The sequence below is a fragment of the Salmo trutta genome, chromosome 16, assembly GCF_901001165.1.
Source record: "Salmo trutta chromosome 16, fSalTru1.1, whole genome shotgun sequence".
NCBI lineage: Eukaryota > Metazoa > Chordata > Actinopteri > Salmoniformes > Salmonidae > Salmo > Salmo trutta.
The window spans coordinates 57,967,156-57,984,317 of NC_042972.1; the positions used below are offsets into that span (position 1 = coordinate 57,967,156).

Below are 17,162 nucleotides of genomic sequence, written 5' to 3' on the forward strand. Positions count from 1 at the left end.
TATGGTTTATTTATGAGCAATTACTCATGTCGGCATGTTCTCTGTCGGTTCTGATTTCCCACACTTGATCCACCCCAATGAAAAACAAGACAAATTGAGTTAAAATATAATTGACAGACTCAGCCTCTCCACCCATGTGTCTGGTCACCATGACTCAGTTTGTGGTTTATGTGGCAATTTTCCTAACTTTGCTTCCTTCCCATCCACCCAGCTCACTAGGGCTCTCATGAAATCCCCAGGATTCTACCTCTCCCTCTTCGTCAGTATCTCACCACTCACTCTCTGCATGTCTCAATATCCTCAATATTTAACCCACAGTAATAGTGGCTTGCGAAAGTATTCACCCCCTTGGCATTTTTCCTATTTTGTTACCTTACAACCTGGAATTAAAATAGATTTTTTGGGGGGTATGTATCATTTGATTTACACAACATGCCTACCACTTTGAAGATGCAAAATCATTTTTATTGTGAAACAAACAAGAAATAAGAAAAAAAATACAACTTGAGCATGCATAACTATTAACCCCCCCCCCATGAAACATGAAACAAAAATGAAACAAAAAGAGAACTGTTTGGGCGTAATGACCATTGATATGTTTGGAGGAAAAAGCGGGACGCTTGCAAGCCGAAGAATACCATCCCAACTGTGAAGAACGGGGGTGGCAGCATCATGTTGTGGGGGTGTTATGCTGCAGGACAGACAGGTGCCCTTCACAAAATAGATGGCATCATGAGGCAAGAAAATTATGTGGATATATTGAAGCAACATCTCAAGACATCAATCAGGAAGTTAAAGCTTGGTCGCAAATCTGTCTTCCAAAATGGACAATGACCCCAAGCTTACTTCTAAAGTTGTGGCAAAATGGCTTAAAGACAACAAAGTCAAGGTATTGGAGTGGCCATCACAAAGCCCTGACCTCAATCCTATAGAAAATGTATGTCCAGAACTGAAAAAGCGTGTGCGAGCAAGGAGGCCTACCAACCTGACTCAGTTACACCAGCTCTGTCAGGAGGAATGGGCCAAAATTCACCCAATTTATTGTGGGAAGTTTGTGGAAGGCCTCACAAAACATTTTACCCAAGTTAAACAATTTAAAAGCAGTGCTACCAAATACTAATTGACTGTATGTAAATTTCTGACCCACTGTGAATGTGATGAAAGAAGTAAAAGCTGAAATAAATCATTCTCTCTACTATTATTTTGACATTTCACATTCTTAAAATAAAGTGGTGATCCTAACTGACCTAAGACAGGGGATTTTTACCAGGATTAAATGTCAGGAATTGTGAAAAACTAAGGTGTATGTAGACTTCAAGTGGAAATACGAGATGAGTAATGTAGGATGTGTAAACATTATTAAAGTGGGGTTATTTAAAGTGACTAGTGATACATTTATTAAGTCCATTTATTAAAGTTGCCAGAGATTTGTGTCTGTATGTTGGCAGCAGCCTCTCTATGTTAGTGATGGCTGTTTAACAGTCTGATGGCCTTGAGATAGAAGCTGCTTTTCAGTCTCTCAGTCCCAGCTTTGATGCACCTGTACGGACTTCACCTTCTGGATGATAGCAGGGTGAACGGGCAGTGGCTCAGGTGGTTGTTGTCCTTGATTATCTTTTTGGCCTTCCTGAGATATCAGGTGCTGTAGATAAGGTAGTTTGCCCCCAGTAATGCGTTGGGCAGACCGCAAAACCCTCTGAAGAGACTTGCGGTTGAGGGCGGTGCAGTTTCCGTTCCAGTCGTTGATACAGCCTGACAGGATGCTCTCGATTGTGCATCTGTAAAAGTTTGTGAGTGTTTTAGGTGACAAGCCAAATTTCATCAGCCTCCTGAGGTTGAAGAGGCGCTGTTGCGCCTTCTTTAGCACGCTGTCTTTGTCGGTGGACCATTTCAGTATGTCCGTGATGTGTACGCCGAGGAACTTAAAACTTGTTTTGTTGACGTTGAGTGAGAGGTTGTTTTCCTGACACCACACTCAGGGTGCCCTCCCCTCCTCCCTGTAGTCCGTCTTGTCGTTGTTGATAATCAAGCCCACCACTGTAGTGTCGTCTGCAAACTTGATGATTGAGTTGGAGGTGTGCATGGATACGCAGTCATGGGTGAACAGGGAGTACAGGAGAGGGCTGAGAATGCACCCTTGTGGGGCCCCAGTGTTGAGGATCAGCGGTGTGGTGATGTTGTTTCCTACCTTCACCACTTGGGGGCGGCCCGTCAGAAAGTCCAGGTCCCAGTTGCTCTTGGCGGGGTCGAGACCCAGGGTCTAGAGCTTAATGATGAGTTTGGAGGGTACTATGGTGTTAAATGCTACAGTAATCCGTGATTGACTGTAGACCCTGCCACATAAGTCTCGTGTTTGAGCCGTTGAATTGGAATAGCTGCACTGTTTGTATTGGGTCATGTTTCCAGTCGCCTTGCCATGATTAAAAGCGGTGGTTCGCGCTTTCAGTTTTGCGCGAATGCTGCCATTAATCCACTGTTTCTGATTAGGACAGGTTTTAATAGTCACAGTGGGTACGACATCTCTGATGCACTTGCTTATAAACTCGCTCACAGAGTCAGCGTTTACATCAATGTTGTTTTCTGAGGCTATCTGAAACATATCCCAGTCCACGTGATCATTGCAATCTTGAAGCGTGGAATCCGATAGGTCAGACCAGTGTTGGACAGACCTGAGCACCGGCGTTTACTGTTTTAGTTTATGTCTGTAGGCTGGGAGCAACAAAATGGAGTCATGGTCAGATTTGCCGAAGGCAGGGCGGGGGAGGGCTTTCTATGAATCGCGGAAGTTAGAGTAGCAATGATCCAGAATGCTCCCAGCCCATGTTGCGTATTCGATATGCTGATAGAATTTAGGAAGTCTTGTTCTCCGGTTAGCTTTGTTAAAATCCCCAGCTACAATAAACGCAGGATGTATGGTTTCCAGTTAACATAGAGTCCAGTGAAGTTCTCTCAGGGTCGACGAGGTATCTGCTTGGGGGGATATACACGGCTGTGACTATAATCAAAGAGAATTCTCTTGGAAGACAATGTGGTCGGCATTTGATTGTAAGGAATTCTAGGTCAGGTGAACAAAAGGACTTGAGTTCCTGTATGTTGTTGCGATTACACCATGAGTCGTTAATCATAAGGCATACACCCCCACCCTTCTTCTTACCTGAGAGATGTTTGTTTCTGTCGGAGCGATGCATGAATAAACCGAGTGGCTGTACCGACTCTGACAACATATTCAGAGTGAGCCATGTTTCCGTAAAACAGAGAATGTTACAATCTCTGATGTCTCTCTGGAAAGCAACTTGTGCCCTAATTTCATCCACCTTGTTATCTAGAGATTGGACATTGGCGAGTAATATGCTCGGGAGCGATGAATGGTGTGCTCGCCTTCTGAGTCTGACCAGTAGGCCGCTCCATCTGCCTCTCCTGCGGCGACCTCGTTGTTTTGGGTCGGGCTCTGGGATAAGATCCCATGTCCAGGGTGGAGGTTCAAACAAAGGATCCGATTCGGGAAAAACGTATTCCTGGTCGTAATGTTGGTAAGTTGACATCGCTTTTATATCCAATAGTTCTTCCCGGCTGTATGTAATGACACTTGATGTTTTCTGGGCTAACAATGTAAGAAATAATACATAAAAACAAAACAAAGAACTGCATAGTTTCCTAAGGACCTGAAGCGAGGCGACCATCTCTATCGGTGCCATCTTGGACATTCTCTCTTTTTATTTTTTGTGTTTGATTTAGGAAACTTTATCAAATAACCTCTTTACATTTGCACTAAAGGAGATATCCCTTTGGCACAAACTTTGGAGGAGCAGAGGACCACAGGCAGATCTGTCATGTCTCTGCAGTTGTGAAATCAAACTCCCTCAGGACAAACAATCATGCATGTTTTCTTACCCTCTCCCATGTTGAGAATCTTAAGTTCTCCCTGGTCCAATTAATGATTGTGTCACCCTCTATCACAGTTTGTAAAGTGGGAAAGATCAATGACTTTTTGATGAGGAAACAGAAATGATTCTATACCTATCAACAAAGTAATTCCCGTTTGGAAAAATAGTTATATCAGTTGTAATGTCTATCTTTTGAGCTTTCACATGACAAAAATACCACAGAGCAGTGCTCGTTGAAGCAGAGTCCTCATTGACCCCTCCTCACTCGTTCCACCTCCTCTGGGTAGCATTTTACAGTTGTCTGGGTTACATTAGCCCTTCCAAAATGGAAGAGAACAATTACAGTCATGGTCGATCTGAAGACATGTAACCAATGGGCGACTGACTGTACACTGAATAGGAAGGAAGACAAAGTTCAGAGTGGATTAAAGTTGATGACGTCAAGTCAACATCATCACATGCTCATGTTTGCCTTAGGCTTTTCTGTGAAATAATTAGAGGACGTATACAATGATTCACATCCATGTACATTATGCTTCACATAATTGTAGCTTATGGGTTTTAAGTGGAATTTATCCTTTTTTCTTGGAAGAAAAGAAACATACAAGCAGTAAATCAGCATGACAATTCAGTTTTACGAACTCATTCCAATGTGTTTTGAATCATTCATCACCCTCGTTGTATATCTCTGTTGTTATTCCTTGAGGAACATACCAATGTTTCCTGTGTGCTCTATGGGATGACTGATGAGGAATTCATCCCAATCCTTATTATCATTAATTTAACGACGCAATACCAGATATAATGCATCATCCCAATTCCCTCTGGTTATGCAACTGGATGCCAAGGTTTGTCGAAACATGTCGATGTTTGTTTACTGGAAACTGATATATGGTTCATTTTACAACTCCTATGTGAAAGTTCTTTGTTTGGCCGTACCAGAATTTTTACAAACTAGACACACGCACGCGCACACACACACACACACAGACACACACAGGCACACACACACACACACACGAGAACTCATTTATCATGGCATCTCTCTGGATTGGGTATGGGTCTTTGCATTCTGGCCATGAAATCTGACTGAAAGATGATTAGCCTAAGTATTGATCAAATCTGTTTTTCTTATGTTCAATGCCAAACCTAAATGTGCCAGAGTGGAGAGAGCATGTCAAGACTCCATGGATCTGGAGGGAGAGAAAGAGCCGTATTAGAGTAATGTGACGTGACTGAGACACAGACATGGCTGTACATGTTGCCGTCTCTCCACACAAAAGAACAACAAATCTTACCCATAACCACTTCCATCTTATCATCTTCCACTGGCTGATGGCAAATCCTAAAACTGCTCCATCTCTGCACCAAAGCACCTTGACACCGTGGGCAGTTAAGTTTGAACCTCATATGTTTTATGTTGTTATGTGTCTTGTATATACCAATTCGGCACCACACAGAATGTTCCCTCAGGGAACATTTGAATTGAAACACTTTGGCAACAGTAAGAGCCTTCTTTGTTCGCCCATTCCTCCTGTTTGTCAGTTCCTAAGGTGTCCAGGCACTTACTGGCTCTGTGTACCCCACCCCCACCTCCTCTTCACCCAGCTTATCATACAGCCTTCACAGCTGGTGTCTTTCACAAAACCCAGCCATTGCTGTAGATCATTTACCCAATTGCACAATTCTAAACCGAATTAGAACAGACAAGTGATTCCTGATGAAAAGTAATTGTTAATAACTTTTTCATGAATAAATAATTCTACATTAATAAATTCATACCTATCCCATTTTAAGAGCAACATTTTGTTTTCATCACCACTTATTAAAAATAATCAACTTTCTCTGCAGTCTCCATATTTGTTTAGTGTCAGTCTTTCCTTAAATATGAGTTCAGAGGCACTGCTAATGACTATCGATGCAATGCATTCAGTGACCAGGTTGATGACATTGACAAAATGTAAGAACCAAATGACTATGACTGGAGCCCCATTATACCTGGTTCTAAAATAATTGTGCCCACATTTTTAGACAGGTGTAGACAATCAAAAGACAAATTGTGATCTGATTGTGATCAGTTCTTCCTGCCCACCTCTTGAGGTAGTCAGGCACACTTTGTCTGGATATCTTACAAGCGTAGACGGATCTGGACAGTAAAACCATTTAAATCATAATTCTGCCCTCTAAAATCATTGACAGGTGGAACCATTAATTTATGGCATCAATATGTGTCATAATAAATATTATTTTGAAAGAATACCTGTCAAATGATTTGCGTACAGGGAGGGACCAGGAAATCTGGTCACAATGTGGACACAATGGACAGATAAGAGACACATTTTAATACCATGAGTAGACGCATGTCTGAAAATGTGGGAACAATTAAAATGTGGACAGGATCAGGACACAGGACACATATTAAAACTAGGTATGAATGAAGCTTGGGACTGGGAAGTGCATGAGTCTTTTGAAAGTGAACTGAAGTGGACAAAAAATGCTCTGCTCCTCCTCCTTGTATAGAAAAAAGAGCCTCACATACTGACATGCCCCCTCACGTCATAATCTAAACCATTTTGTGCAGATTACACTCCCTTACAGCGCAAGGATATACAGCCAGACTGGAGCTACAGCCAGGACTCCCATTACCAGGCACCAAACAAGGTAACCATGTCTCTCTTTTTCTCTCATTCTCAAACTAAAAGAGCAGTTATTTTTCTTTCTTTTGACATTCTATACATATATTCAAGTTGATTAGAATTAGTCTTACTTTCACATTCTCTCTCTCTCACTAAGACAAACTGACTAAAAAGCATGTCTGTGAATTTTGAACATGAGTAATTTCCTGTGTGTTACTTTCTTCTTGGGAATAGCAGCCAAAACACCCAAAGTTTCATTAAAGAAGTATACAGAGGTTTTGGTCCAGCTGCTATTTCTTGCCAAGGGGCCAAGACAAAATCTCTATTAGATTGTGCATTCTCAACCATTTCCATTTCTATTATGGTGAAGCTGGCATTTTGATTGTAATATGCTGAATATTATTAGGACTTATTTGGACTGTGTGACTAAGTTACTCAACACAGATAATGGACAATGATTATCATCATATTCGTTCACTATATCATTGTCAATCAAAACAGGTGCCAAGTGTGGACGCCACATAACAGTGTTATCCCAACGTAGTCATTTATCTACAGTTGAAGTCGGAAGTTTACATACACTTAGGTTGGAGTCAACTCGTTTTAAAACCACTCCAAAAATGTCTTGTTAACAAACTATAGTTTTGGCAAGTCGGTTAGGACATCTACTTTGTGCATGACACAAGTAATTTTTCCAACAATTGTTTCCAGACAGATTATTTCACTTATAATTCACTGTATCACAATTCCAGTGAGTCAAAAGTTTACATACACAAAGTTGACTGTGCCTTTAAACAGCTTAGAAAACTCCAGAAAATGATGTCATGGCTTTAGAAGCTTCTGATCAACTAATTGACATCATTTGAGTAAATTGGAGGTGGACCTGTGGATGTATTTCAAGGCCTACCTTCAAACTCGGTGCCTCTTTGCTTGACATCATGGGAAAATCAAAAGAAATCAGCAAAGACCTCAGAAAAAAATGGTAGACCTCCACAAGTCTGGTTCATCATTGGGAGCAATTTCCAAACGCCTGAAGGTACCACGTTCATCTGTACAAACAATAGTACGCAAGTATAAACACCATGGAACCACGCAGCCACCATACCGCTCAGGAAGGAGACACGTTCTGTCTCCTAGAGATGAACGTACTTTGGTGCGAAAAGTGCAAATCTATCCCAGAACAACAGCAAAGGACCTTGTGAAGATGCTGGAGGAAACAGGTGCAAATGTATCTATATCCACAGTAAAACGAGTCCTATATCGACAACTTGAAAGGCCGCTCAGCAAAGAAGAAGCCGCTGCTCCAAAACTGCCATAAAAAACGGTTTGCAAATGCACATGGGGACAAAGATCGTACTTTTTGGAGAAATGTCCTCTGGTCTGATGAAACAAAAATAGAACTGTTTGGCCATAATGACCATCGTTATGTTTGGAGGAAAAAGGGGGAGGCTTGCAAGCCGAAGAACACCATCCCAACTGTGAATCCCGGGGGTGGCAGCATCATGTTGTGGGGGTGCCTTGCTGCAGGAGGGACTGGTGCACTTCACAAAATAGATGGCATCATGAGGCAGGAAAATTGTGTTAATATATTGAAGCAACATCTCAAGACATCAGTCAGGAAGTTAAAGCTTGGTCGCAAATGGGTCTTCCAAATGGACAATGACCCCAAACATACTTCTAAAGTTGTGGCAAAATGGCTTAAGGACAACAAAGTCAAGGTATTGGAGTGGCCATCACAAAGCCCTGACTTCAATCCTATAGAAAATTTGTGGGCAGAACTGAAAAAGCGTGTGCGAGCAAGGAGGCCTACAAACCTGACTCGGTTACACCAGCTCTGTCAGGAGGAATGGGCCAAAATTCACCCAACTTATTGGGGGAAGCTTGTGGAAGGCTACACAAAACATTTTACCCAAGTTAAACAATTTAAAGGCAGTGCTACCAAATACTAATTGACTGTATGTAAACTTCTGACCCACTGTGAATGTGATGAAAGAAATAAAAGCTGAAATAAATCATTCTCTCCTATTATTCTGACATTTCACATTCTTAAAATAAAGTGGTGATCCTAACTGACCTAAGACAGGGGATTTTTACTAGGATTAAATGGAAGGAATTGTGAAAAACTGAGTTTAAATGTATTTGGCTAAGGTGTATGTAAACTTCTGACTTCAACTGAAATTTTAACATTTTCAAAGTGTCCCATCCAATCGTAAAATGGTTCTTTCTTTGTTTTAAGAGAACAAAGTGAAAGGGCAGGGGTCCAAAAATATAATTTCGACAGCAAAAAGGAAATGCTTGTGGCATCTGAGCTCTATTAGATCTGTTTCTTTCTAATCATAAAGCTGTGAGAAAGCACAGTTCATCAGATAGAAAACATCCTGTTCAACAGTGTGTAACAACAGCTGTATGCAAATCCAAAGATAAACATAGAGAACAGTATATGATGTCCCAAAAATGTAATACAAACCCCTATTTGCCCCAAACTGTATGGCATGGTACTTCATTACAGAGAAGATGTATTGGTCAGACAAGGCCCGGTGTACTTCTCTATGCAGTCAATTTATCTTTCAAATTAACGTCAAGCTAATTCATTTTGGGTAACCCTTGCACTTAGAACAGTACCTCTACATTTAGTGGATTGTTATCTGGGCACTACACAAACCAGACACAGGAAGGAAGCTAAGCAAGGAGATAAGCATCATTAGGTTTTGATGTCCTTTGCCTGCTGATTTATAGATCACTATTTCCAGTAACCCGAAGGGCCCATCCTATATTATGGCTGTGTGACCTCAAAAACATTTGGAGAAGGCCTGCCAAGAAAGTATTGCACTTGGACTGACAACTGAATACGGCAGGAAATGACCTCACTTTCCATGGTTCTAAATTCTGAAACCAAACTGGGATACAGTGCCTTCAGAAAGTATTCATACACCTTGACTTATTCCACATGTTGTTGTGTTACAGCATGAATTCAAAATTGATTAAATATTTTTTTTCTCACCCTTCTACACACAATACCCTATAATGACAATGAAACATACCAATGTATTGAAAATTAAATACAGAAATAATACATTTACATAAGTATTCACATCCCTGAGTCAATACTTTGTAGAAGCACCATTGACAGTGATTACAGCTGTGAGTCTTTCTGGGTAAGACTAAGTGCTTTCCACACCTTGATTGTGTAACATTTGCCACTTATTATTTTCAAAATTCTTCAAGCTCTGTCAAAAATGTTGTTGATCATTGCTAGACAATACTTTTCAGGTCTTGCCATAGATTGTCAAGTAGATTTAAGTCAAAACTGTAACTCGGCCACTCAGGAACATTCACCGTTGAAAAGCAGACTGAACCAGGTTTTCCTCTAGGATTTTGCCTGTGCTTAGCTCCATTCCATTTATTGTTCTATCCTGAAAAGCTTACCAGTCCTTAACGATTACAAGCATACCCATAACATGATGCAGCCACCACTATGCTTGAAAAGCTGGAGAGTGGTACACAGTAATGTCCTTATTGGATTTTCCAAAAAACATAACACTTTGTATTCAGGATAAAAATATAATTCCTTTGACACATGTTTTGCAGTATTATTTTAGTGCCTTGTTGCAAATTGTTTAAAATTCACCATTGGTCTCATGGTGAAATCCCTGAGTGGTTTCCTTCCTCTACGGCAACTGAGTTAGGAAGGACGCCTGTATCTTTGTAGTGACTGGGTGTAAAGATACACCATCCAAAGTGTAATTAATAACTTCACCATGCTCATAGCGATATTCAATGTCTACTTTTTTGTATTTTACCCATCGACCAATAGGTGCCCTTCTATGTGAAGCATTGGAAAACCTCCCTGGTATTTGTGGTTGAATCTGTGTTTGAAATTCACTGCTCGACTTAGGGACTTTACAGATAATTGTATGTGTGTGGTACAGAGATGAGGTAGCCATTCAAAAAATCATGATAATCACTATTATTGCACACAGAGGGTGTCGATGCAACTTGTTTTGCAAAAAATGTCTCCTGAATTATTGACTCTTGCCATAACAAAGGAGTTAAATAGTTATTGACTCAAGATATTTGAGCTTTCAGTTTTAATTAATTTGTAAACATTTCGAAAAATATAATTCCACTTTGACATTATGGGGTATTGTGTGTAGGCCAGTGATTTTTTTTAATCAATTTTAAATTCAGGCTGCAACACAACAAAATTAGGAAAAATTCAATGGGTGTGAATACTTTCTATGCGTATTCTGACCTTGAACTTAAGCATGAGAATAGCATGCTCTTCACCCGCTATTCGTTTGGGGTGAAGATCAAACAAATTAAGGTGTGTGTCTACAGATATGCCGTATTCTGACCTTGACTAACTTCCCTCAGAATTCCACCACCTTTACTCGTGATGAAATTATGAATAAGGTTGTGCAACCTATCGGTTCCAAGTGAAACAATATTTACTTTGGAATTTTTTCCCGATAGAAATAACACCATTCTCCATACACGGGTTGGTTGTTTAGCATCAAAAGCGTGCGCAACTATGGGCAAAACAGACAGGTTTAGCTTAGACTGTTGACAACATGAAAACTATATTTAGTCTCAATGTTTATTGAAATTTTTTTTCACAATGAGCACTTCTCTCAAATACATCGTTACAGTTGTTGGTTAGCTAACAGGTGAATTTCAGCTGAATTAGCATTGACATGACATCAGTCAAAACACCTCAAAACAAGACATGGTATCAATAACAAGATACAACACGCTGAAAGGAGCCACCTACGATTCCCCACATGGCAGATTCTTGTCATTATTGCTAGCTATTTGAACATTGAGAATCATAACAACCCTTACCAAAAAAACCTTCGTCCAATTTGCCGCACATTTTCACATGCAAATTAGTTTTGTGGCAAAATGTTGTGGTAAATTTCAGGCAAGTTGTGAACTTCTGGCAAACAATTCTGGGAAACTTGTTACGAACATTCTGTTTGCTGCAAACTCAGTATGAATATATACCTTTTTTGGTTACTGTGTGTTAAACAACATTTAAATGAATTTACATAAATCAAATCACATAACTTTAAATGAACTTACTTCAGAAAAAAATTTCAACACACTAAATGTAGCAAATATACTAAACAACATGTACTCGAAGTCTTTAACAGACAAAAAAGAAATCCAATACAACTTGAAATCATCAGCATGGTAATGAAGAAAATAGCAAAGACTGGATATTTCCAAAATAAATTGTTTAATATTTTTATGTAGCTATAACATTTACATGAGAGAAATGTGAACACTATGGAGATGTTGACCTTAGGATGTTTAAAGGGACAACTACAGAATTATTTACATGAGCTAAGTGATAACTTATTGATTCGACAGAGCCGGAGAAGATGGCTGACGTTTTACGTGCTCCTAACCAATTGTGTTTTTATGTAAAAATTTTTGTGATGTTTAACTTATTTTTTTTTACTTATTTTGTATATAATGTTGCTGCTATGTCTCTTATGACCGAAAATAACTTCTGGACATCAGAACAGCGATTACTTACCACGAACTGGCAGAAGCGTTGTTTTCCTTTAACGAGTCAGACGTGAATGACATACTGCTTTCCCGGGAACAGGCCCAAATCCCTGTAATTTGCATGAAGAGACGATGGAGAAAAGGAGGATGGAGGTCCAGCTGCCTTCTGAGAATTCTACTAGCTAACGTGCAATCATTGGAAAATAAAATCGACGACCTACGAGGAAGATTAAACTACAAACGGGACATTAAAAACTGTAATATCTTATGCTTCATGGAGTCGTGACTGAATGACGACATTATCAACATACAGCTGGCTGGTTATATGCTGTATCGGCAGGATAGAATGGCAGCGTCTGGTAAGACAAGGGGTGGCGGACTATGCATATATCTAAACAACAGCTGGTGCATGATATCTAAGGAAGTCTTGAGGTTTTGCTCGCCTGAGGTAGAGGACCTCATGATAAGCTGTAGACCACACTATCTACCTAAATAGTTTTCATGTGTATTTTTCGTAGCTGTCTACATACCACCACAGACCGATGCTGGCACTAAGACCGCACTCAATGAGCTGTATACAGCGATAGGCAAACAGGTAAACGCTCATCCAGAGGCGGCGCTCCTAGTGCTTGGGGACTTTAATGCAGGGAAACTTGAATCTGTTTTACCAAATTTCTATCAGCATGTTAAATGTGCAACTAGTGGGGAAAAAACGCTAGACCATCTTTACTCCACACACAGAGACACGTACAAAGCTCTCCCTCGCCCTCCATTTGGCATATCTGACCATAATTCTATCCTTCTGATTCCTGCTTACAAGCAAAAATTAAAGCAGCAAGCACCAGTGACTCGTTCAATTAAAAAGTGGTCAGATGAAGCAGATGCTAAGCTACAGCATTGTTTTACTAGCACAGACTAGAATATATTCCGGGATTCTTCCTATGGCGCTGATGAGTACACTATATCAGTCATTGGTTTCATCAATAAGTGCATAAATGACGTCGTCCCCACAGTGACTGTACGCACATACCCCAACCAGAAGCTATTGACTGCAGGCAACATCCACACTGAGCTAAAGGCTGGAGCTGCCACTTTCAAGGAGCGGGACTCTAACCCGGAAGCTTACAAGAAATCTCGCTATGCCCCCCAACGAATCATCAAACAGGCAAACTGTCAATACAGGACTAAGATCGAATGGCAGGGCTTGCAAACCCTTACAGAGCACAAAGGGAAGCACAACCAAGAGCTGCCCAGTGACACGAGCCTACCAGACGAGCTAAACAACTTCTATGCCTTCTTGCCTATCTTGTAGACTGGTATTGGGAGGACCACTGGCAGAGTTTTAAAATGATGTCACCTTGTGAATCTGGAGAGAAGAATGTTTAGTGAATAACTTGACTGTTTCAGGCTAAAAATAAATAAACATCCGAGGCTCCACCAGCAGGGCCATTTCAAACTATACCTGCACTTTGAAGAGAAGATCTTGGACCTACTTCTCTCTGGGCTGGCGAAACAACGTTTTTTGTCCTTGAAGACCACGATCCAGTTATCAGTGAGTTTCCACATACAGTCCGGGTTTAAAAAGTCCCGAGCAGTCTGTAATAAAGCCAACAATTACTTTTCTTGTAATTTTTTATTTTACTTTTTTTGTTGTTGGGACAAATAAAAACATACATTGACAAAAACAATAGACAACTTAACATTTATTTACAGATCCACAAAAATGTATGACATCACACTTGCTCAGATCCACATTCCCACCGTATCTACACCCAATGCTGTTTCTAATGCTTTTGAGACTCCGCCCCATATGACTTCAGATTGTGTTATGTTGTAGCCAGACATCGTAGTTAATCACTAGTCTGGCTAACACCTAACTCTAGAAGTCCTCCTGACTTCAGAGTCTGGAATGGCTCTTTTATGTTGTCTGCACAAGCGTCGATAATGAAGGGGGCTATGCTGTTACTGGTTGGCTCTCCTCTGTGTCTTTCTAACTCAAACACCCACAGCCAGGGGGCGCTGGTGAGCAGCAACATGTGAAGACGCGTTTTCTCAGTGCTCCTGTCCAGGGCAAACAATTTACTACTAATACTTGACCAACACCTCCCCTACAGTGTTAAGTCTTTAAGTCCGGACATTGTTTTTCTCCAAGAGACCCACCTCCGGTCCAGCGACCATGATAAACTAAAGAGAGGACGGGTAGACCAAATATTTCATACCAACGTTGATGCTAAGGCCAGAGGGGCAACCATCCTTATTAGAAAAGGCACCCCGTTTGTCTCCTCCAAAGTAATTTCAGATACTAATGGCAGATATATTATAGTGATGGGGAAATTGTTTAGCACACAGGTCATTCTGGCTAACCTCTATGGTCCTAATTGGGATGACACTGAATTTTTTTCTGACCTCACTGCAGCACTTCCCGACCTTAACTCTCATCACTTGATACTGAGCAGAGATTTCAATTGTGTATTGCTTCCAAGTCTAGACAGATCCAGACCGAAGCCCAACAATGTAATTTCAAAATCAGGCGCAGTAATCAACTCATTTCTAGAATCCTATAATTTGTCTGATCCATGGAGGAGGAGCTAAACAGTACCCTTTTTTTCTCCAGTCCACTTCTCATACTCTAGTAATGACTTTTTCCTGCAGGACAATATAATTATTCCTTTTGTAACTAATAGCCAATGTTACAGCATGGTTATCTCAGACCATAGCCCTGTCCAGCTGGATATCCGCTTTCCAGACAGTACGCGCGTGGCAACATGACCCACTACTCACTGACCCACTATCTAAGGGCTCAACTTATTTCATACACAGCGTATGACAACAAACAGTGCACTAAACGCTTATCGGAGCTATCTCAACGCATTCTAGATGTGGTCAACAGATATGCCTCTTCTCCGACTCCTGAACTCTACAAAGAGAGACTGCTACACCAATCGGAATGTTATCTCACCAGCATCGACAATCCGCTGCCAGCAGCACCATACCTGTGTTGCAGCTGTTTCAACTTCTACCAATCCCAAAGAAATCAACAATCAATTTAAGCAATTCTACTCTGCTCTTCACTCGTCAGAGGCTCTTCCTGACACATCTCGTATGCATGCATTTCTAGACAATCTGGACATCCCCTGTCTAAATTCAGATGATCAAACCATCATGGATGCCTCATTAAGTGATGATGAAGCTACTCTGGCAATCCAGTCCATGCAGAGCGGTAAAGCTCCTGGGCCTGATGGCTTCCCTATTGAATTTTATAAAGCATTCTCCTCTAAACTATCCCCTATCCTCAGCTCAATGTACAATGAAATCCTTTCTAGACAGAGACTGCCATAGACAATTACACAAGCGACTATGAGCCACAGGCAGTTTATACAAAAAACATTACAATACATTCACAGATTTCACAACACACTGTGTGCCCTCAGGCCCCTACTCCACCACTACCACATATCTATAGTACTAAATCAATGTATGTATAGTGCGTATGTTATTGTGTGTGTGTGTGTGTGTGTGTGTGTGTGTGTGTGTGTGTGTGTATGCATGTGTCTGTGCCAATGTTTGCGTTGCTTCACGGTCCCCGCTGTTCCATAAGGTGTTTTTTTATCTGTTTTTTTTACATGTCATTTTACTTCTGGCATGAGTTATTTGATATGGAATAGAGTTCCGTGTAGTCATGGCACTATGTAGTACAGTGTGCCTCCCATAGACTTTTCTGGACTTGGGGGACTGTGAAGAGACCTCTTGTGGCATGTCTTGTGGGGTATGCATGGGTGTCCGAGCTGTGTGCCAGTAGTTTAGACAGACAGCTCGGTGCATTCAACATGTCAATACCTCTCATAAATAAAAGTAGAGATGAAGTCAATCTCTCCTCCACTTTCAGCCAGGAGAGATTGACGTGCATATTATTAATTTTAGCTCCCTGTATACATCCAAAGGTCAGCCATGCTTTTTGTGGCACCTGACCACACGACTGAACAGTAGTCAAGGTGCGACAAAACTAGGGCCTGTAGGACCTGCCTTGTTGATAGAGTTGTTAACAAGGCAGAGCATCGCTTTATTATAGACAGACTTCTCCCCATCTTAGCTACTACTGCATCAATATGTTTTGACCGTGACAGTTTACAATCTAGGGTTACTCCAAGCAGTTTGGTCATTCTCAACTTGCTCAATTTCCACATTATTTATTACAAGATTTAGTTGAGGTTTAGGGGTTAGTGAGTGTTTTGTTCCAAATACAATGCTTTTAGTTTTAGAAATATTTAGGGCTAACTTATTCCTTGCCACCCACTCTGAAACTAACTGCAGCGCTTTGTTGAGTGTTGCAGTCTTTTCAGTTGCCATAGTAGTTGACGTGTATAGTGTTGAGTCATCCGCATACATAGACACTCTGGCTTTACTCAAAGTTAGTGGAATGTTGTTAGTAAAAATTGAAATATGCACCGGCTATTTAATGTTCTTTATTCTGCCCACTCAACTCAACAGACAGAGGTTTCGACTGGGTTGAGTGGGAATGTATATTTATGGTACTAGAGAGATTTGGGTTTGGCCCATCATTTCTTTCCTGGATTAAGATTTTGTACTCGTCCCCAGTAGCTTCTGTTCGCACCAACAATGTTACCTCCAGCTACTTCCCTCTCCACAGGGGGCCAGGCAGAGTTGCTGTTTATCCCCTTTACTATTTGATATGGCTATTGAGCCTCTTGCTGTTGCCCTGCGGGCGGAGGAGAGGACTGAGGGAAGACTAAGGGACGACATAACTCACAAGGTGTCTTTATATGCAGACAATCTTCTTTTATACATCTCCAACCCTGTGGAGTCTATACCCTATCTCTTAGACATGCTGCAAGGTCTTGGGACACTCTCTGGTTATAAGTTAAACCTAACAAACAAAAAAACAGAAGACAAAGGACAGTGAGACACAGGTTTTATCTTGGACACATGAAACGTAGGATGGATATGGAGGGTGCGGGGCAACAGAAGGTGAACAGCAGAGGGGCTAAGGATTTTAGTGATGGGGAACAGGCCGATGAAACAGGGGAAAAGTTTACGGGACTCCACCCGGAGGAGCAGGTCTTGAGTGGAGAGCCATATCTTCTGTCCGAGCCGATAGAGGGGAGCAGGG

The 17,162-nt window shown here is 41.1% G+C and overlaps 1 protein-coding gene across 2 annotated transcripts in view; it reads left to right on the forward strand.

Annotated features, from left to right (window-relative positions):
• The first annotated feature begins 6,446 nt into the window (after nt 1-6,446).
• The window catches only part of LOC115151103 (CMP-N-acetylneuraminate-beta-galactosamide-alpha-2,3-sialyltransferase 2), a 35,627-nt gene continuing 24,911 nt past the window's right edge, over nt 6,447-17,162 (forward strand). The window contains exon 1 of one of the 2 annotated variants that reach the window (XM_029695089.1): nt 6,447-6,545. The gene's annotated coding sequence lies outside the window, so the exon portion shown is untranslated. The remainder of the gene's footprint in view (nt 6,546-17,162) is intronic. The other variant, XM_029695091.1, reaches the window with a different exon arrangement.